The sequence below is a fragment of the Anabrus simplex genome, chromosome 1, assembly GCF_040414725.1.
Source record: "Anabrus simplex isolate iqAnaSimp1 chromosome 1, ASM4041472v1, whole genome shotgun sequence".
In the NCBI taxonomy this organism is placed as follows: domain Eukaryota; kingdom Metazoa; phylum Arthropoda; class Insecta; order Orthoptera; family Tettigoniidae; genus Anabrus; species Anabrus simplex.
In genome coordinates, this window is record NC_090265.1 from 1,399,872,827 (window position 1) to 1,399,897,057 (window position 24,231).

Below are 24,231 nucleotides of genomic sequence, written 5' to 3' on the forward strand. Positions count from 1 at the left end.
TGAGAATTTTTACAGTATATCTAAAAAACTTAACATATTACAGAAGTGAAAAATGGTATTTTTATCTCTATTAAACATAAAGAAACGTGTATTTTTAACTTTCGGAAATACCACTTGTTTGTACAGGGGGGGGGGTGAAAGTGACTGAAAATGGTGTTGAATTATTTTAATTAGGCCACTGATATCTTAAAAATGAAGATGTTACAGACGTGAAATTTGATATTTGCAATCTGCTTTAAAAGTAAAGAAACACGTATTCTCGGAAAATCCAATGAAGCGGGGGGAGGGAGGTGAAAGAATTGAAAAATTAATTGACTTTAATTGTATGAGAATATATACATCTAATAAAAACTAAAGTTGTTACAGACGTGAAAATTCGTATTTGGATCTCCTTTAAAAACAAAGAAAAACGCGTTTTGGGGCGGAAGGCATCTTGGGGGGCGGGAGTGTAAAGGAGTTGAATTCCTTTCATGAGGACACATAAATCAAAAACTGAAGAAGTTAGAGTCGTGATAATTGGTATTTAGAAGATCCTTCACTATTAAAGAAACGAGTATTTTTTGCGGGAAAATTCACTTAGGGGGGGGGGGGGGGAGTAGTTTGAAATGAAGTGACAAAAGTAAATTATATTTATGGGGATACTTATATCTCAAAACTGAAGGTAATAGACGTGAACATTGGTGTTTGTAATCTCCCTTAAACATAAAGAAACACGCCTTCTTTTAATTTTTTGGGGGAGGGTGGCAGTAAAAACTAACGGCGGTGGGGTGTAAAAGGAGGTGAGGCCAATTGATGTTACTGTTCTTAATGTACTTATAAGGATCCTCCGTTGCTCAGGCGGCAGCGCGCCGGCCTCTCACAGCTGGGTTCCGTGGTTCAAATCCCGGTCACTACATGTGACATTCGTGCTGGACAAAACGGAGGCGGAACAGGTTTTTCTCCGGATACTCCGGTTTTTCCTGTCATCATTCATCCCAGCAACACATAATAGTAATAATAATAAGAAGAAGAAGAAGAAAGAATAAAAATAACATTAATAATAATAATAATAATAATAATAATAATAATAATGTTCCGGACCGTCGTCAAATGTGCGGACCGCGCTGGAAACGGTTCCTGGACGGGTAATGACTAAGAATGCAGCCGGCCGCGGGTTCAGTGCAGGCAAGGCTCCCAATAAGACACCACGCCGGATCTCCTGAAGGATTTTATCCAGACTAAAAATGATTATAGGAATATACGGTATGTCAAAGATTTACGGACCCAACTGACCGGGAAGAATACCTGAGCCTAGCCCGGGAAGTACGAAATCGATTGCTGGAAAGGAAGATTGAAAAATGGGAGGAAACGTGCCGTAATCTAATAGAAAACGAGTCAGATCGGGAATTTTGGTGGATTCTCGCCGAAAACGTGTCAGATCGCGAATTTCGGCGGATTATATATCTAAAACAATAAGCATTCAATTATAAATTTCAGTATAATACCGTAGCGAAGCACGGGTACCATGCTAGTATATATATAAAATAGCTTGTCCTGACTGACTGACTGATCCATCATCGCCGAGCCAAAACTACTGGACATAAAGAAATGAAATTTTGGGGATATATTCATATTAAGATGTAGGTGCTCGCTAAGAGAGGATTTTTGGATATTCCTGTGCTAAGGGGGTGAAAAGGGGGGTGAAATTTTAAAATGAGTGTATCTATATCTCAGAACTTTAAAAGTTTACACATGTAAAAATTGGTATTTAGAATCTTCTTTTAAAATAAGGAAGTACGTATTTTTTTGTTTTCAGAAAATCCCAATAGGAGGGGTGAAAAAGGGTGAAATAGGGGTTGAATGCCTTTAATCAGATACCGGTACTTATATCTCAGAAATTGAAGATATTACAGACCTGAAAATTGGTAATTTTGATCTCTTTTAAAAATAAAGGAACACGTATTTTTTTGTTTTTGGAAAATCCAATTAATGGGAGGGTGAAAAGGGGTGAATTTTTAAAATGAGTGAATCTATATCTCCAAACTTTTAAAGTTTGCAGATGTAAAAATTGGTATTTAGAATCTTCATTAAAAATAAAGAAACACGTATTTTTTTGTTTTCGGAAAATCGCAATAGGAGGGGTGAAAAGGGGTTGAAAAATGGGTTGAATGCCTTTAATGAGGCTACTTATATCTCAGAACCTGAAGATATTACAGACCTGAAAATTGGTGTTTGGGATCTCCTTTAAAAATAATGAAACACGTATTAGTTGTTTTTGAAAAATCAAATTAATGAGGGGTGAAATGGGGGTGATTTTTTAAAATGTGTGTATCTATATCTCAAAACTTTTAAATTTTATAGATGTAAAAATTGGTATTTAGGATCTCCTTTAAAAATAAAGAAACACGTATTCTTTTGTTTTCGGAAAATCCCAATAGGAAGGGTGTAAAAGGGTGGTTAATGGGTTGAATGCCTTTAATGGGGATACTTATATTTCACAACCTGAAGATATTACAGACCTGAAAATTGGTATTTGGGATCTACTTTAAAAGTAAATAAACACGTATTTTTTCGTTTTTGGAAAATCCAATTATTGGGGGGTGAAAAGGGAGGTGAATTTTTTAAAATGAGTGTGTCTACATCTTAAAACTTTAAAATTTACAGATGTAAAAATTGGTAGTTAGAAACTGCTCTAAAAATAAAGGAACATGTATTTTTTGGTTTCCTGTAAATCCCAATAGGAGGGGTGCAAAAGGGTGAAAAATGGGTCGAATGCCTTTAATGAGGATACATACATCTCAGGAACGGAAGATATTACAGAACTGAAAATTAGCATATGGTATCTCCTTTAAAAATAAAGAAACACGTATTTTTTAGTTTTTGGAAAATCCAATTAATGGCGGTTAAACAGGAGTGACAAATTGGGGTGAATTTTTTGAAAGACTGTATCTACAGAATATCTTGGAAACGTAAAATGTTACAGACGTAAAAAGTGGGTGTTTGGAATGTCCTGTAAATGTAAAGAAACATAGGTGGTTTGTTTTTGGAAATTCCACTTAAGGGGAACTCAAAATGGGTGAAATTTTAAAATGAGAATTTTTACAGTATATCTAAAAAACATAACATGTTACAGAAGTTAAAAATGGTATTTTTTTCTCTATTAAACATAAAGAAACGTGTATTTTTAGTTTTCGTAAATACCACTTTGAGGGGGGGGGGGTTAAAGTGACTGAAAATGGTGTTGAATTCTTTTAATTAGGCTACTGATATCTCAAAAATGAAGATGTTACAGACGTGAAATTTGATATTTGCAATCAGCTTTAAAAGTAAAGAAACACGTATTCTCGGAAAATCCAATGAAGGGGGAGGGGGTGAAAGAATTGAAAAATTAATTGACTTAATTGTATGAGAATACATACATCTAATAAAAACTAAAGTTGTTACTGACGTGAAAATTCGTTTATGGATCTCCTTTAAAAACAAAAAAAAAAAAAAAAAAAAAACGCGTTTTGGTGGGGAAACCATCTTGGAGGGCGGGAGTGTAAAGGAGTTGAATTCCTGTCATGAGGACACATAAATCAAAAACTGAAGAAGTTAGAGTCGTGATAAAATTGGTATTTAGAAGATCCTTTACTATTAAAGAAACAAGTATGTTTTCCGGGAAAATTCACTTAGTAGGGGGGGGGGCGGGAGTATTGTGAAATGAAGTGAAAAAAGTAATTTTTAAACATTTTTTTTTGGCGGATACTTATATCTCAAAACTGAAGGTAATAGTCGTCAACATTGGTGTTTGGAATCTCCCTTAAACATAAAGAAACAAGCATTCTTTTATTTTTTTGGTGGGGGGGGGGGGGCGGCGGTAAATAAACTTAACGGCGGTGGGGTGTAGAAGGAGGTGAGACCAATTGATTTTACTGTTATTAATGTACTTATAAGGATCCTCCGTTGCTCAGGCGGCAGCACGCCTGCCTCTCACAGCTGAGTTCCGTGGTTCAAATCCCGGTCACTCCATGTGACATTCGTGCTGGACAAAACGGAGGCGGGACAGGTTTATCTCCGGATACTCCGGTTTTCCCTGTCATGAGCCATTCCAGCAACACATAATAATAATAATAGGCTAATAATAACAATCCGGACCGTCGTCAAATGTGCTGACCGCGCTGGAAACGGCTCCTGGACGGGTAATGACTAAGAATGTAGTCCGGCCGCGGGTTCAGTGCCGCCAAGGCACCCAATATGACACCACGCCGGATCTCCTGAAGGATTTTATCCATATTAAAAATGATTATAGGAAAAGATGGCAAAGATTTACGGACCCAACTGACCGGGAGGAATACCTGAGCCTAGCCCGGGAAGTACGAAATCGATTGCTGGAAAGGAAGATTGAAAAGTGGGAGGAAACGTGCCGTAAAATAATAGAAAACCAGTCAGATCGGGAATTTTGGTGGATTTTCGCAGAAAACGAGTCAGATCGCGAATTTCGGCGGATTATATATCTAAAACAATAAGCATTCAATTATAAATTTCAGTATAATACCGTAGCGAAGCACGGGTATCTTGCTAGTACCGTATACATCTCTCCAGACAAGGTTGGCATCAGGAAAGATATTTGCCTGTAAAACCGGGCCAAATCCATTCAGAGTGACGACCACCAGTAATTAGGAAAAGGCCAAGAAGAAAGAGAAGAATCTAAATTAGGAAGTAAGTTTCCTTGATGAGCTGTGGCCACGTCAGGTTACGTGTAGGATGCCAGTACGATGCAACCGCTATTCTGGTAACCATCATCATATTTAGGAAGGTGCCGGTGAGCTTCAATTGCAAGGGTGTCCACCCAGTTTAGAGGCCACAGCACGGGCAATGTTTAAGTAGGCCCGTAGCTTAATGGTCGCCCTCTACAATAGACCCCTGACCCGGTGGGTGTGACTATATTCTCCGGGACCGTGGACCAGGCACCAGGGATCGCATGAAGATCATGTTGTATCACAGGTCTTAAGACTTCTCGAGCCGAAGAGGTCTGCACTAGTAATAGCAGTGCCTAGAAGAAATGATCCCCTGAAAAATTTGTCCGGCTTAGAACATGTTTAATGACTTGTGCATAATTAACATTCCTAACGAACACTAAATCTGAACTTTTCCAGCCCACATCCTTGCATATGGTATGTAGAACTTGCCAAATTTTACCTGTAGACATATTTCTATATCTGCCTGTGGAGTTTCCTCCTGGTCCTTCTCATCCTCTAAGGGGGGTCATACAGTAGATTATACTAAAAAAATGTCATTCTTTAAAATAAATCTCATACGAAAGGTTCAGGCTTTCTAAACACAGATACAAAGTTTTATGTAAACATTCCTCATAGTTTTAGAGAAATTTGCATTTTAGTGACAGCTTGCACATTGTGATGGGCGTGGCTACGTAGCAACGGATGCAAATGTACAGCGCAAGAGAGTTGTGTGCTTTCTCTTTTCGTCAATTTCCTATATCACTGGCTGCATGGGTAGATATACGTAGCCCATGCCTGTATCCTTGGTTTAGTGAGTTGTCTTGGAAAGTGGAGAGCTTGAACTTCTGTTTCCATGTTGTGTACTTCCACGTGCTTCTATTACATTGTGTCGTGAATTGTGATCACATTGCCTAAGAAAGGGAACGTTGCAAGACGGAGAAATAGGAGATTTGATGGACATCGCTTTTCTAATGTAGAGAGAGATGATAAGGGCAATATTATTATTGACGTAATCAGTAGTCCTAGTGCAACAGCCAGGAAACTTGGACCAGAGGTTAGGTTACCTGTCAGTGATGCTAAGGATACTGACAACGAGTCATATAGGATTATTATAAGATTTTTCTTCTTTAGTGGATAACATAAGTGATCATTTGTGTTGGAAATTGGGTTATGGAAATGTGAAATTAACTGAAAGAAATATATTTGGATTGGCAAAACAGAGTTACTGAGAAGATGTCTAAAAAGGAGAAACCAAAATGGAAATGATTCATTCAACTGTAAAGTTTGGTCCATTTGTCCCAAAACATCATGCAATGGTAGTAAAATTGTTCAAATAGCAACCTAGAGTGCAGTGGCCAGCTAGCAGTAGTCTACAAGTACTGAAGGGATTGGGAATCAAAGTTGGGAAGAATACTGTGGAAGCTTTGAGCAAGTTTGACAATTTAAGTGTAGATTCAGCTGAAAAAAGTAAAAAAACTCAACTTTGGAGGCTAGAAGGACTAGGCGGAGACTCAGACTGGAAGAACAATCCAAGAACACCCAGCCAGAGGGTATAACATACGGCAGCGGAGCCTTATAAGGTGAACGGTGAGTAGACTGTGTGTGACAACTTTACATGCAATTTCCTGAAAAAGTTTTTCCAAACATGAAACGTAATATCACAAGAACCATTTGTCTGATCTAAATAAAACTTTGCACAGTTGTTCAAATAGTAATTCTGTAGAGGATGAACCAAAATAATGGAACTGAGACAAAATTTAGGCTTAATATAATGATATGAACAGGTCAAAAATGCAAAAATTATATGTATATTTTTAAAAAATCTGCCAAATTTATTTGAATGCACTAAGAGATTTCATCTTAGACCACCCTGTATAATATTCTGTCAGTTTCAATTCAAAAGAAAGGGAACAACCTTTGAGCTCATATTTAAAGAGTCATCATGTTTTCGTCATATCACGTGGTTAATAATTGTATCAAAATTAATTAATTAATAATGTGGCTACTTTACATTAAACTTTGATTTTTACTATATCAAACAAGGGGTTAGGATGTTATATATCATCATATTGATTTTCAATGTCCTACATGAAATAAGGTAGGAAATAGTCATGTTTTTGTCAAGTGGTAACTAAATATGGCATGACTAGTGTATAAACCCCCTTTTAAAAAGCACTGTGCACCTTAATACCAAGTCTCCCTGGTAACATGTCTAACATGTTTACAGGCACGATACTTTCTTTTGTATCACCGCGTCCCAACACTCTCCGCTGCCTCATTCTCTTCTTAGAAATAACAGCATGTCGGAGACGATGTAGCCTGTGTTGATTGTCACGCGAGGGAAACAGGCTTGCTTCACCGCCTCACTCCCCCGCCCCATCCTCGAAGGAAACATTTTGAAACCGTATCTTTTCTCTAAGTTCCATTATACTCCGCACTGCTTTACTTTTAAATTGACGTTTTGGCCGAGTGTGGCTCTGTCTGGTGGTTATGCGCTGAAACATAGACATCCATCCGATCCACATTTGCCATTCATATCGACTTATATTGGCAGAGTGTGATCTCAAAACCTAGTTGCCTACTCTTAATATTTACATTCACTACGTGCTTAAACTATCTCGCTCAACGTGTATGGTATTCAGTGCGGTTCGCGATCTTTTGTATTCTTTATTCAGATATTTGTGTTTTTCATATTAGCCTTTATCTCTCCAGTAGTCCGACTCGTTGGCTGAGCGGTCAGCGTACTGGCCTTCGGTTCAGAGGGTCCCGGGTTCGATTCCAGGCCGGATGGGGGATTTTAACCTTAATTGGTTAATTCCAATGGCACGGGGGCTGGGTGTATATGTTGTCTTCATCATCATCTGCATCTGGCGAGCCGAACCCGTTCTGGGATATCCCGGCACTAAAAGCCGTACGACATTTAATTTTTTCATCTCTCCAGCATACTACAGAATAGCGTAGTTTACAGTTTAGCATAGCATAAGTTAGTAAAATACAGGTTTTGTAGTTCAGCGTATAAAAATAGCTGTAGTTTTATATACGTCCGTGTATTTGTTAGTGTACTTAGTTCGTGCATGTTTAGAATGTATCAGTGTAGTTCTGGAAAGACAAGTGGCAAGAAAGTCACTCTGAGAGCAGTGGAGTATTCCCTCTGTAGGCCATAACCTTCTCCCTGTGCAAGCCATTAGCGGTGAGTGATGTGTTATTTCCTCATTCTATTTTATTCTTAACAATGTATTCCTTTTCTAGTGTCGGATGTTGTTGGTATGTGTAGTGTTTGTGAATTTGCTTCCAATCCCGACTCATTAGTTTTTCTGAGTACGATATTACATTACTGTTTGCCGCGGTCTTAGTACGTCAGCTGTTCTCGCGGCAGTAGCGCGCTAGCAACAGAGGTATGGCGATGCTCATTTGTTTTAAGAAACGACAATTTAGAAGTAAATCCGTGATGAATATAGACAATTTATCTATTTCAGAAAAATTCTGTAAAGACCTCGTACAGTTGCACTAACCTGTTTAGTAGTTGATCAAGTTATTCTGGTAATCACAATTATTATTGGATTACATGTTCTGCAATAAATCATAAGCAATGAGAAGTTTGGCTACACAACCTAGATATCTCCCAAAAAGGTTCCGAAACCTTGGTAAAATAGCTGGAATAGTGCTATGGTCAGGAATACTCGTTTTCGTGTTATTTCATTGTCGGAAGAATGCTTCCCCTCTGACTGCGTATGCTGTCTTATAAATGTGTCATTCCCGGCATCACATTCATCCAAATGCACAGACTTGGAGCTTTAAATACCATCAAATATCTCTCTTGTTTCATTCTCTGAGAATAAGTGATCAGTTATCAGCGTATAATTCATGAATAATAATTCATAATTCATTGACAATACCATTGCAACTCGAAACATTTGCAATCGTATATGTTTACACACACTGATGTACGAGAAATAAAAACATAACATTAACGCAAACATACGGGCGAATTTCTTAGTAAAAGTAGGCCTAGAATGTCTACAGTACGACAAATCAACGGCAAGTTAGAACGTGTTCGATGGCCACCGGCAGATAGTAGAGGAGACCTGCAAGAGTACGTTGTTACACGCGAGAGGCTCGAAAAACACATACAAGAACGTTGTGTTGAGACTCATCGACAATAAGTTTGATGAAAAATAAGTAACAACTGCACCGGTGGTGTTTTCTCAGGGCGTGTAAGTTGTGTCAACGCCCAAACAGAATCGAAAGAAAAATAATAAAGTACTAGAGGACCCGTTCTGCTACGCAGCAATTGTTAAATAGAACAGATAACTGGTCTTGATATGCCTGTTGCAATCATATTGTTTTGCCTGCCCTTGTCAATGGTTTTATGAACATTTAATAGGAAGCGCGTTATGGTATGCCGCAATTCATAGTTTGAATTCATCCATTCTGTTATCACCATGTTGTCTGTTCGGTCAAAATCTATCCATATATTCACTCTTTTATCCTGCAGTTTTTGATGTATAGCTTGGTATTGCGTTGTAGGAATCAATGGTAGTTTTAATCTCAGTTCTCCTATATAGAACGGTTACCTTGTGAGCCCATAGGTTAGTCTAATAGGAGCATATTTTTGCCAGGCAACTCTTCAAGATACATGGCCTTCATTCTTTCTAGTGTAGCTAATTTACCCTTCGATAGATGTTCCCAAATAATGTCTAAGGCGTATGACATGATGGGGTCTGTTTGTACGTAGACATTTTTCTGTTAGCAACATGGATGTTGTTCAGACCGCTCTGACATTTGTTGAATATATTCGAAAGCTGGGAAAATTCAGAGAATCGAAGAGTATGTAGCAGGGAACAGTATACTTCCGTGATCAGAGGAAGTGTATACTCTCTGGCTTGACAGGTAGTAATCAAACATGGCTGCATGCAATGACATTACAAAGGATGAAAAACACGTATATCAGAACATTAATGAAAGTGTTGGTCTCTTAGCAACCTGCTAAGTACAGAATGTATTGCGGGTAACGATAAGCCTTTGCCTGCAGTTATTGGAGTGATCATTTAATGATTTCATTTTATGATTACTCAAAATTAGCTGAACTTAGAGGCATATCGATATCTTATGACTCACTGGCTGATAATTCTGGAGAGAAGAAAACAAATATGAAGCAGATCGGTCCAGAAGAACGGACGGACAGATTTGCCAGAGCTGTTTTCAGTAAACTATTTTAATATATATTATTTCATTTGTTTAAGTGTAATGTTACGTCATAGTGTTTTTCTTTCGTTATCGCCCCTTGTTCCGCGTCATATACTGGAGTTACTCTCAGCGCCATTCGGAACCGTTTGCCATGCGGCGCCGAGAAAGCGTTGATTATGTTCCCAACGACTCGGTAGCTTCACTCCTTGAAATCGCGCATAGTAACACAAGTATTAAACACTAGTTTTTCATCAATTTCTTATACTGAAAAAAGAAACAAGTGATTGACAGTGGCCAACCATGCCCAGCCATTTTCAGGGCTGCCGGCCGTGGTTTGTTACCTTCTGTACTTTAGTTTTGAATTATTATATTATTATAGTACATAAAATTTTACTGTGATGAAATGAGATAAAATCGTATTTCTCTGCAGACTTTCACATGTTTACCCACGTATTTCTATTACATTCATTTCCTCACCCGAATAAGCTGGTAAAAGAAATAGGGGCGGAGGGAGGAGAGAAATGTTCTGCACAACTACACACATACACGTGGGTGGCCCGGCAAAAAGAAGTGTATATTGTTCCGTTTTCTTCAAATTGGGTAGTAGGCTATTTCCTTTGTCAATGACACGAATTTTGAAGGGTATTTTGGAATCAGCGATTAGGAGAGAGTCCTACAGTAACCGGCCATTGTTGGTTCTCGTTTTAGGTGCTATATGGCAGTAGCTTACACGTGGCATATGAAGGATGCTACACTCCCACGTACCATACTTTGGGGGTTTCGTCTAGCGTTATGTTTTGTGTGAGATATGAGTATTGTACGTTTCCGACTTACGATCGCGCGCGAAAAGTTATTTTCAAGCCCCGGGTACTCCATTTTCAGGTAAGCTGTTGATTTCGTTTTAGTTATATATTATATACATTCTTTGAGGATGCTATAGTTTTGAAAAGTTTCACGACATCATCTAATATACAATATCCCGTTGGGGAAGTTCCTTCACGCGAGTTTCGTACAGTACCGGCCACCCACATGTCTTCCAGTGCCGGCCAATAGGACTTTTATAGAAATAAAATATATCCACTTCCTATCACATTCCAGAGTGAAATGACCGAGAAAGGGGGTAAAATAAAATGAAAGTGGATCTAGGACGGGATGAATATGGCACTAAACTAAATTACTTCTAACAAAATGGCTGCAAGGCAGTCTGCTGAGGGTTTTTGTACGCCAAGAAGTACGTTAGGAGATCGTCTGAGAGCACATAGAGATGGTGTGGCTGTGGATCTAACTCCTCAGATCGGAAGAATTAAAAAATCCTTTGATTACGATATGTAAAAATCAGTTAGTCACTTATATAAAGGATCTAGATTATCTTCATGTTCCTGAACATGGAATATCATTTTACAATTAGCATTCGCTTTGTCTTGCATTCAAAAGTACCTCACCAATTCAACAAGGAAAACAAAACTACGTGGGTCGAGTCAAAAGTCATGGCAACTAATGTTTTTCTAGCGAACAGGAGACAACACGGAAAATCTGAGATATGCATTTGTAAATATAGAGCATGTAATTATGCATAGTGCCTGAAGACAAATTCTGACTTCAGGAGTTTCACGTAGGAAAAAGACAGAACACAGGCCATTGGTAAACATTGTTTTATTATGGTATAGACAGCAAACACACAAGACTACTTACAAAAGACAGGTCTCCATTGGTTACAGACCTTCGAAATAATCACCCAAGGCTTCCACTGTGCGTTGCCAGCGGTGAGGCAGGCGCTGAATACCATTCGCTGCATGTGTATCGCTAACATGTGACACCTCACTTGAACCTCGTTTGAACGTCTCCACCCACCTCGCCACTGTTCTATATGGCATGGAATGCACAACTAATTCTTCCTGAGCTCTGTATGGCATTGGAGTGCATTTCTGCTGCAGAGAACTGCAAGTGTTAATGTACGATCGTTGCTCCTGTTTGTTGACTTCCATTTTGTGACGTTCTCACTCACGCACTGAACTTGGGGGCATCCTTAAAGCAACAGTGTTGTTTACATACACCATCAAGTGGCATCATACACAACTACATACCATACGTTTCCAAATGCATATCTTAGATTTTCCGTGTTGCCTCCTGTTCACGAGAAAAAAATTGTTGTCATGATTTATGACTCGACCTACCTTTAACATTTGGCTAGAAGCATTCGCAAATAATTCTTGTAATCGTCCGGTTCATTTTCTCTCAGGTGTTGTATCAGACTCATGTGACTAAAGCTGTATCGCTATCTTACCCATGATTTCATCCACATCGATCGAATTTTCTGTTTGCATGATTTAACATGTAGCGAAATGCACATTCCAACAGCCGCAACAGCATCTTTTTTTTCCTCTGGACACTGTCTGCTTCGATGTCCATCGCAGAGTTCTAAGTACGGCAGACCCGATCGGCAAGGATTTCAAACTAGTTCGAAAGGCCGGCGGATGAGGCATGGCCTGCCGGGAACAAAGGGATCATTCCATTAACGGGAGGGTCTGTACGGTTGACAGATTATGTTGCAAAAAACGACAGGCTTGGTATCAAAGTTGTTGGCGAGCAGCAGGCCGGATCTCTGAAGGTCACACCTGGCAGGCAGCCTGTCAGATCTGGCCCCAAAGGTGAGGCCTGAGAAAAAAAAAACTTTCCGTGTATGGCCAGCTAAATGAGTGGACTACGGACAGCTACGAACAGGCGAATGGTGGGGATGCGATGTTCGAGCAGCAGAAAAGAGCTTAAATACGAACCCTTGCGCCCAGAGCCATGTTTAGTACATCTCTGGGAGAGATTACTGTGCACTGTTATTAGCGCAGTGGCTTAGCTGAGGGTTTTCTAGTCAGACTACCGAGGTTCGAATACCATTCAATATTGGATGTTACGTGGGGGTTCCATGGTCTCATAACTTGGGAGAATGGGTTGGTGACCACGGGACCCTTAGTTGAGTCCTGGCATTGCTTCCACTTACTTTTAACAGGCTACTCACTTTTATCTATCCTATCTGACCTCCCTCGGTCAACTCTTGTTTTTTCCGACCCCGACAGTATTAGGTTTTAAGAGGCCTAGGGAGTCTTTCATTTTCACGTCCTTCGTGGCCTTTGTCTTTCTTTGGCCGATAACTTCATTTTCCGAAATGTCGGACCCCTTCAATTTTCCTCTGTTGATTAGTGTTTTGTAGAGGACGGTTGCCTAGTTGTCCATCCTCTTAAAACGATAATCACCACCACCAACACCTGCTACGTGGTGCGAGGAAGGTCATCTCCTCTTAAAACTTTCACAAAAACCCAGAAGGAGGTTCTGACTTCTGTGACCGCAGAAAGACTTGGGGTAAGCTGAAAAGTCTTCCGTTTATGTAATTGTAACAACATTTAAGCCTACTGCAGCTTGCTCAGTCTACACAAAAGCATGTAACAATCCAGTTCATATTCACCACGTAGTAAACTAGAGAAAAATTAGATTTAATTATTACATGGAACATATGATGGGAGGAGGTTATAAGGTAGTTTAGTTATGAATGATCACAAAGTACTTTAAATTCATTAATAAGAAGGAATTGATGATTTTGTCATAGTTCTTTGACCATTACTTAATATCTCTCGCTATATTTTGCTCGGTCACTAATAATGTATAAACTTGTTATAAAGCAAACATTTCCTTTAGTTTAATTGCACAATTTGTCGCCAGCAAGTGATCAAAACAACCTCAGTGATTGAGCAGTGAACAGAGAATCTCCACAGTCAATAGAAGAACATTTATATCTTATCTATAAAAACACAGCTCCAACCATTCAAAGTTTATTTTACCACCCCTTTTTCCAAACCTTTCCCTCTTTAAACTTTGAATCCCCAGAGAGACCTTCTGACCTGAAGAAAGATCAAAACTTTGTGATGGCCACTCAGAGTTAGCCAACAAATCCTGTGGCTGTAGAAAACATAATGGAAGGTTTATTTCGCCGTTAAAAGAATATGTCCGGGAGGAACTCGTAACTTCACAGAATTAATAGTCTCTGAGTGTTTGGGTCTTTTTACCACTATATACCTTTTCCACTACTAAGGGAAGGACAAACATTATTTCAGAATCTATTCAGGAAACTACGGTTTATTTAACCGATGAAATGATGGTGGTGGTGGTGATTATTGTTTTAAGAGGAAGTACAACAAGGCAACCATCCTCTACATAACACTAATCAGAGGGAAAAATAGAAGGGATCCGACACTTCGAAAAATGAAGATATCGGCCAAAGGAAGACAAGAGCCACGAAGGGCGTGAAAATGAAAGACTCTCTAGCCCTCGCAAACCTAATAGCGTCGGGGTCGGAAAAGAACAAGAAATGACCAAGAGAGGTCAGAAAGGATAGATGAAAGTGAGGAGCCTGACACAAGTAAGTGGAAGCAATGTCAGGACTCAGCTAAGAGCCCCGCGGTTCAAAGTGCAGAGCTCCTGGGGCCCTCTTTAGTCGCCTCTTACGACAGGCAGAGGATACCGTGGGTGTTATTCTACCGCCCTCACCCACAGGCTTTTAGTGCCGGGAGTGTCCGAGGACATGTTCGGCTCGCCAGCTGCAAGTCTTTTGATTTGACGCTCGTAGGCAACCTGCGCGTTGTGATGAGGACGAAATGATGATGAAGACGACACACACACCCAGAGAAATTAACCAATTAAGGTTAAAATTTTCTACCCTGCCGGGAATCGAACCCGGGACCCCTGTGACCAAAGGTCAGCACGCTAACCACTGAGCCATGGAGCCGGACATTTAAGCGATTAATATACTTTATAAATGTGCATATCTACAGAGAGTTCGTTACTTACTGCACATTTGTGAAAGGATGTATTATTGCTGATTTCTATACCGATTTAACGTGACATACCTCAGTATATATTCTAATTGCTTACCACACAAATAAGCTTCAAGTATGGAACTTCAGTACGACAGTTTAATTTATAATGGCGTGAGGAGACCTGGTCCAGATCTTTTGAATTGACGCCTGATAGGCAAACTGCGCCTCTATGAGAATGGGGCCGTACCTGTGATGAGGAGCTTAAAACGGCACACACACCCAGTACAAGAATCATCGGAATTAAGCAATAAAGTTTAAAATCCCCAACCCGACCGGTAACACTAGCCTGAAAAATCCCTTTTTGTGCGGTAAAAAGGAAAATATGTGGGTTTTATGAATTTCTTAACGCAGAATTCGAGAAAAAATTAGTTTTGGCGTATCACGTCTGGTTTAACGGAAATTTTACAAAATGTTGTTTTGTTCTTACGTAAAATTGTTGATACTTAGTAAATTTTATATATTGATGTAAATTTCACCTTGCAAAACGTAATCATATTTTACATGCATTAAATACAAATAAATGCTGCTTTGTAAGCAAGTAGACGGTATGTATTATATTTTTAATATATACTGAAATTCGTGAAACTGAAGCATAAAGCGCATATTTAGTTTTGGCTGTACACTTGTTTTAAATTTGTTACTTACATTTTGTTAAGTTTAGATTCACACCTCCGTCTTTTTTCCGTTTTCCGTGGAATTTCCGGGTTTATGAAGTTCATGAATGATCTCTAGAAGGGTCGTCTCGTGCAATCGACCAACAGTAATCGGCCATCATATTAACATCCCTACGTCCCTGATAGCGTCGTTCTGCATCTTTGAGATCCTGGTGAAACGTTTCACCTTGTTCTGCACTAACAGCTCCTAAATTTGGAGGGAAATAATCCAGATGCGAAGCTAAGAAACGAAGCTTAAGGCTCTTATTACAACCGAGTTCCTTCAACTTTACCAACATTTTCCTTACAATGTCTTTGCATTTAGGGTCCTTAATGTTGGGGGGAGTTTAGTCACTACATCTTTGAATGCGTTCCATGCCTCTTTCTCAATTTTGGTCATCGTGTCTGTAAAATTTTTATCCTTTATCAGTTTACGAATCTATGGTCCATCAAATACGCCTTCTTTGATTTTTGCATCTGACAATGAGGGAAATTTCGTGGATTAATATTGTAAGCTTAGGCTACTTTTATCTAATGCCTTGACATACTGTTTCATCAATCCTACTTTGATGTGCAAGGGTGGAAGTAGAATTTTTTCATGGTCAATAAGACACATTCAAGACATTTCTTGGATCCTGATTGTAGTTGTTTCCTTTCTGGCCAATTCACTGTATCCCAATGTTTATCCCGTGTTCTGCTATCCCACTCGCATAGGAAACAGGGAAATTTAATACAGCCTTTTTGTTGTCCCAGCAACAATCCAATGATCTTCAAATCACCGCAAATTTGCCACCCATGCTCGTTATATTTCATTCTTTCAAGCACCAACTTTAAGGTCTCGTATGTTTCAGACATTTTTGTGGAGTGTGCAAGTGGTATGGATGCCAGAACATTTGTATTATGAAGCAAAACAGCCTTTAATCTTCTTTTGAAAGAGTCAATAAAAACACGCCAGTTACTAGAATCATACTCTTTATCTCCCAGTTGACGTAGAAGATTTGAAACATCCGAACAAAACACAAGTTCATCTTCTTGTGTATAATACTTTCGGAATTCTTTGTCACGATTTCGGTACCAGGAAAATATAACACCGTGTCCCAACATATTCTTTTCACGCAATCTTGTGCCAAGTAATTCACTTTTTTCTTTGGTTAGCTCTAAGTCCCTTATCAGATCGTTCAATTCGGATTGCGTGAATTTGTCTGAAGATGTGTCATATAGATGTGGCTCGAAATCTATTTCTTCATCGTCATATTGGAATGAACTGGTACTTTCCTCACTCAAGTGAGTGGGTGGAGTCGGTACAGGTAAGTCAGGTCCATAAGGAACTGGTCGAAGAGCTGACTCGAGATTCGGATATTTAATTTAGTTTTTACTTTTCTTATTGTAACCGAAAACACGGGGTCATACAAAAATAGCAGTCGTCATGGTGGTTCTTTTGCTCTTGCCATTTCATGGGTGTAGCAAACGGCATTGAGTATCGTTTGCCCTCATACCAGTAACGTAGGCCCTCGACACAGGTATTGCATATAATATGAGGTGCAAGAGATTTGTCTTGATCCCCAACTTTCAATTAGAAGTAAGAAAAATAAAGTTTGCTTACAAACGAGTCTACTTGACGCACTTTGGAATCGAACCCATAAATTCTACAAATGTAACAAAACTTTTGAGGACTTTGTTTACACTGTCTTCTGTGCACCCCTGAAACACTAGCCATGACGGTGTTAAAACACTAGAACACTTATTAGTGATCAATTTGAAATTAAATTACATTAAACCTCGCGCACACGATAGGCCTACAATTAAATGAATGTGAACTTTAAAAGAAGCACTAAACACGTTCCGGTACTTCTTGGAGCCCGTCTCAAGCAATACTGTTATCTTTGAAAGGAAAATATTTTATCAGTCCATCATAAACATTGCATAAGGGTTGGGGCTTTTAACACGTCTGTTTATTCAAGTGGTCTAAAGATGAAAGACAAACGCTCAACTGTCTTATTTTCAATCCTACATACCTCGCGGTCTATTGCGTATCTGGGGGAGTTCGTTATGAATTTACCAGGAAACCCCCAACTACAAAATGAACATTTGGGCAGCAATAAACCTATAATAAAATGCAAACAATAGGAAATCAAATCACATAATTGTATTCTAAAAAAGTTGCACGAGAACATATCTCACCATTACATCTTACGAATTCATGCAGGTAATAAAACACCGAATTGCCTCGACCTGGTAGGAAAAAAATAGCATCGTTTTCGGAATCAAGGCAGCGAATAAGAATTACATATTTTCTATTTACCGCAAAATCATTTTGGCTAGTGTTATCGAACGCGGGACCCTTTGGAGCAAAGGTCAGCATGCTAACCATTTAGCCATGGAGTCGGACTAACATGGCAGTAAGAATCCCGCACTACTACTACTACTACTACTACTACTACTACTACTAATAATAATAATAATAATAATAATAATAATAATAATATACCCTTAGTCCCGTTTGTTCATACGGGGTCGGGGATAAAGTAGGATGAACTTATATGACATGACTTTACAGCCGGATGTTCTTCCTGACGTCAAGCTCAGTTAAGGAGCTAATGGAAATAAATGAATGATGGACAATTAAATTGTGTAAGGAGGGGGAAGGAATAGGCTGTAGCCTTTGAATAGGAATTTTTCCGGCATTTGCCTGGAAGTGTAAATGAGAAAAAACAGAAAACCTTTCTCATTACAACGTACGGTGTCCCGAACCCAGTTTTCTCTCCAATGCAGAACATGGCTCCATAGCCGCAGTGCGTTAACAAGTGTGGACTCTCCGCTTGATAATCAGATAATAATAATAATAATAATAATAATAATAATAATAATAATAATAATAATAATAAAACTATAGAACATTCCTGGTGCTGAATAAAGTGAAAGCACAAGTAATCAGGCAGACCAAAAGGAGATACTTAGAGGATCAACTATTTGAAATCAAGAAAGACTTTGAAGGAAACAACACACGAAATACCTATAAGAACTTCGAACATAGGCTTAGAGGATATCAACTACAAAGTCTCTACATCAAGAAATAAAATTGACTATTGGTTTTAAACAATCAAGGAAACTGCGAGGAACTCGCCATATATTTTTAAGAACTGCTGAGATGCCCAGATTAACAGATATGTTCACCAAAAGAACCTAAAACACTAATCCAAATACATTACCACCAGATGACAAGACACAGTATCCAGTATTCGGGAGATAGTAGGTTCGAATCCCACTGTCGGCAGCCCTGAAAATGGTTTTCCGTGGTTTCCCATTTTCACACCAGGCAAATGCTGGGGCTGTACCTTAATTAAGGCCACGGCCGCTTCCTTCGCACTCCTATCCCTTCCCTATCCCATCGTCGCCATAAGACCTATCTGTGTCGGTGCGACGTAAAGCAACTAGCAAAAAAAGAAAGATGACAAGACAATTCAAAAGTATTAAAAACAATAAATCATTGTGTGAAGGTGGAATCACGGTGGAAGTCCTCAAATCAGCACGAACAATACGATCAAAGAAATCACCATAACCATGGAAGATAGTTGGCAAATAGTCAAATCCCAGAAGACTGAAAATATTCATTAATTCGCCAGATGTACAAGAAGAGAGACACAACAGATTAGAACAACTAGAGTGGAATCTTATTAGTATCAGTGTCATACGAAATTCGATAGAATACAGCAACAACTAGAACAAGAAATCGCAGAATATCTGGCAGGATTCAGACTAGGCCGATCGTTTCCAGAGCAAATCTTGATCCTAAAGCTAATCCTAAGACATCAGAGAATTTGTAGCAGAAATTTAGTCTGTACATTTGTTGATTTCAGAAAAGCCGATGCTTGAAACACTCTTCCAAATATTGAAAAAGCAAAATTTAGACATTAAAACACATGCAATCTTAAAACAGATACTTACAGATAGGAATTCGAAGGTTCATTTCATGCGGGATATCTCAGATCCCATTGCAGTCAAAACGGGAGTGAGATAAGGAAACGGACTCACTCCTCTACTCCTCAATGACGTCCTCGAAAAAGAATGGCACACACCGAAGTTAATCCTCAAAACTGACCAACCAACCACTTTAGGCAGAGGAAAATTAGCGAGAAATAGCCTAGCATTTGCATACTACCTAGCAATCTTAACTAGAGACATGTCAACGTCCCAAAATCAGATTGATTTCCTGAAAAAAAATGCAGAAAAACTCGGCGTCCGGATATCTTTTTGAAAATACATGTACTGGTACCACCCAAACACTAGCTCCACTACGTGATCACAAGTTTTCTAGGGTTCATAAACTCATAACTTTCACTTTCAATACCTGCACTACACAGGGTATCGCTCATAAAACCATTATCATTTTTATTATTATTATTATTATGATTATGATTATGATTATTATTATTATTATTATTATTATTATTATTATTATGAAACCTATACTGCTGTAGCACGTAAGTGGCATTAACAGGTTTCTGGACTCCCCAATACACGTGCACTTATAAACTATCAAATATACCCGTGCTTCGCTACGGTATTCTATATTGTATGCGGATATCGAAGTAAATATTGTGCGTGCAGTAAATAAGATTGTTTTAAAATTGCATATCTCTAAGCGTTATCCGAGAAATAGCATGCGGAGGTCCGCATACGTTGTTTCCAATGTAAAGTGTGGGTTGCTGAGTTGTGATGATAACGGAAGGCACACTTGCCTACTGCCTTTATCAATCGGGTTGAGAAGTTTACATTAAAACTGCAGGCCCCTTTGCCTACTGCGTGGTCATAATCGATTTGGGGAGTTTTCGTTACAATGGCAGGCCCCCTTTTCTACTTCCAGACAGATTACAGTTGAGGAGTTTTTATTATAATGGCAGAAACGTACCTACTACCAGTCGAAATTGAGTTATCCAGTTATCATTATAATAACAGGCCATTTCCTCCTTCTGCCAGCCAGCTTACTGCCAGTCACACCGAGTTGATGAGTTTCAATTAAAATAGCAGACCACTATGCCTAATGCTAGTCGCATTTTAGATGGGTACATTTGTTTATAATGACGGGCACCCTTACCTCCTGCCAAACACAATCGGGTAAGGGAGTTTTAAACAAAATTGCATGTTCCCTTGCCTTCTGCAAGTCAAATCGAGAAGTGGATTATTCATTACAATGGTAGGCCCTCTTTACTAATGCCAGTTACACAGGAGATTGAGAAGGTCCCCACTCCTACTGCCTGTCAAAGTCGGTGTGGGGAGTACTGATTACAATATCAGACAAACCCTTTCTCGATCGCAACAAATCGACAGCAATGAATATATATAGATCGCCATACGAAAGCATATGCATAATTACAATATTGCAGACCTTCATTCACAGATTAACTGCTGATAAACGGTACCTATATCAACAAAGGATTGTACCATAAGATGCAGTATATAGCGGGCTAAATGGCTGGTCCTATGATATTTTCTCGCATCTCGTCCATTCATGGGTCAGATTGATATAGAAACTTTGAATAGTGTGAAATGTATCTTACATTGCATTACTTTTCTGATAATTGTGTGACATAGCACTTGGCTCACATATGGGTACTGAGTGGGCCAATGTTAGTATAGAGTTTGATGATTCTATCTTTCTTGTAAGTGATGCAGGCAAAAAGTCCAAATTTACTTAAAATAGAGAAATAGAGACGAATCTAACGTATAAGGGATACAGATACGACAAAAAGTCATAAGACCAAGGTTGAAGATCACTCCAAATTGATGGGAGATTGTACCATCCGTTATGTCAAAGGACTTCCCGTTTATCCCACGAAATACAGTACCTCGAAACTAAGGTCTGCACCATCATTAAATTTGACTCCACATTTCCATTTTCTTCGAGGATAAAAAGTGAAAAATTTAAAGATCTTGGAATTTTTCCGTCCGTTATTGGCTAAAACGTATAAGTTTGCCAAATTTCAATTTTCTTGCTCGTCTGGAAGATTATGCCGCATTCTGGATTTTGGGTGGTGGAGTAGAAATTGGAACTTTCAGGAAATTACACCAAAAATATTCAGATGGTCATTATTACCCCTCAAACGGGTAACTGTACGAACATTTCAGCAAAATAGTCAATGTACAGGCACAGACAGTCGTTACGATTTCATTTATATAGATAGATAAGGAATCTGCTCCACGTACAACACCTTTTGGGCTACGTCCCTTGGACTTAACCTGCAAAACCGACCGTTCATGACATCTCACATATTAATCCTCCTGGTGAAAAACTCACATGGGTAAGAAAGTTTTAGAAATGGATTTCCTTTAAGGATTGCATATTTCCATTAATTTCGGATGTGCATATTTTGAGGAAGTGCAAAATCATGGTTTCGGTTTCGGATAAAACCCCAGTAAATTTAGGTATTCAGAAATAATATTGGCCCTAAAACATACTCAATTACAGGTGGATTCTAAATATCAAGTTTGCTAGAAATATTCAGTAGTTTTCACGTTATAAGAACTCATAACATCAAACAGACAAACAAACACCAAAGCTAAGAGATATGCAGATGGTCATTATTACACCTGAAACGGATAACTGTACGGAAATTCTACCAAAATATCAACGTAAAGACAACCGGTCATTACGATTATATTTATATAGATGACAGATAAGCATGGGTACGTTTGTAAGTGCAAACCTTCATTTCGAGATTTACTGCTCCTTAATGGTACATCACACCAACAAACGGTTTGCAGCCTTAGACGTCCCTTTCATCGCTCTACATGTTTGGTCTTAGAAACATTTTCTCGTGTCTCCCATATTTATGGATTCGATTCAGTTACGATATTTGAATGGGGTGAAATTTGAGTACATTTTTAATATTTTACAATATTTTTAACATACTTATATGGAAGATAGAATAATGAAATTTGGTTCTCATATAGCCATTGGTCGTGTGAATGTGTGTGGCAAATTCGATGGCTCTATCTTTCCTATATGTATGTCAATCTAAGTAACATACTCGTAAAAAACACAAAATTTACGAACAATCGAAATATACAGCCAAATCTACCCTATAAGGGAGAGAGAGAGACAACTAAATGTCACAGGACCAAAGTTGTCGATCACTCCAAATTGAATGGAGATTGTGCCATCCTTTTTGTGATAGTACTTGCCGTTTAGCCGCGAAATACCTCGAAATAAAGGCCTGAACCGTAATTAAATTGCCGCCGAATTTCAATATTCTACGGCATAAAAGTGAAAAATGTAAAGATCTTGGAAATTTTTCGTACGTTACCGGCTAGAACGTATAATTTTGCTTAATTTCAATTTTCCAGCTCGTGTGGCAGATTGTGAGGCAATCTTGATTTTGGGCGAGGGGGTTAAAATTTACGATTTTCAGGAAACGTATAAAATAAGCAGATGGTCATTATTACCCGTTAAACGGAAAGATGTACGAAAATTTCGCCAGAAGAGTCAATGCATAGACACACGGTCGTTACGATATGATATATGAAGATAGATAAGGAATCTGCTCCACGTATAACACCTTTTGGGCTATGTCAGCAGGACTTAGCCTGAGAAACCGTCCTTTCATGATATCTCCCTTTTTAATCCTCCTGTTCAATAATGCACATAAGAAAAAAATTAGAATTGGATTTCCAGTCAGGTTGGTCTTGCATTTTATATATTGTGGGATAGTAAAATCACCATTTCGTTTCCCTATAAAACCCCAGTCCTTTCCGGGTATTTGAAATAGTATTGACCGTAAAAGCTACCATTGGACAGGTGGATGCTAAATGTAAAGTTTGGTTCAAATATATTCAGTAGTTTTCAAGTTATAAGAAATACGCTTTACACGCACCCACTCTTGTGTCAAGTCCGGCGGGATTTGAACCAAAACCATTCGTTAATGATATCTCCCTTATTAATCCTGGTATCGAAATAATGCTCATGAGAAAAAAAAAAGTTTAGAAATTTATTTACATTAAGGCAGGTAGATTTCCATTAAGTTGGGTTGTGTATATTTTGAGGGAGTGCAAAATCACGGTTTCGGTTTCGTATAAAACCCCTATTGTTTCGGGAATTTAGAAACAATATTTACCCTGAAACCTACCTAAGGACAGGTGGATTCTAAATAAGAAATTTGGTGGAAATATATCAAGTAGTTTTCAAGTTACAGAGAGACAGACTAACACACAAACAAACAAACAAACTGATAAACACCAAAGAAACCTACCCTTGGACAGGTCGTTGCTAAATATAAAGTGTGGTTCAAATAAATATCTTCAGTAGTTTTCAAGTTGTAAGGAATAAGCTTTAAACGCACTCGCTCTTGCGTTAAGTCCGGCGGGACTTTTAACGAAAAACGGTCCTTTAATGATATCTCCCTTATTAATTCTGGTTATCGAAATGATGCACATGAGGAGAAAGTTTTAGAAATTAATTTTTATTAAGGCAGGCAGATTCCAATTAAGTTTGGTTGTGTATATTTTGAGGGAGTGCAAAATCACGGTTTCGGTTTCGTATAAATCCCCAATTAGTTCAGGGATTTAGAAACACTATTTGCGCAAAAACCTACCCAAGGACAGGTGGATTCTGATGAAGTTTGGTGGAAATATATCTAGTAGTTTTCAATTTATAGAAGGACAGACAAACAGACAAACCGACAAACAGACACCAAAGCTGAAAATTATGCAGATGGTCATTATTACACCTGAAACGGATAACTGTACGGAAATTTCACCAAAAAAGTCAATGTACTGACACACGGTCGTTACGATTTTATTTATATAGAAGATAAATACCATGTTACGGAACAC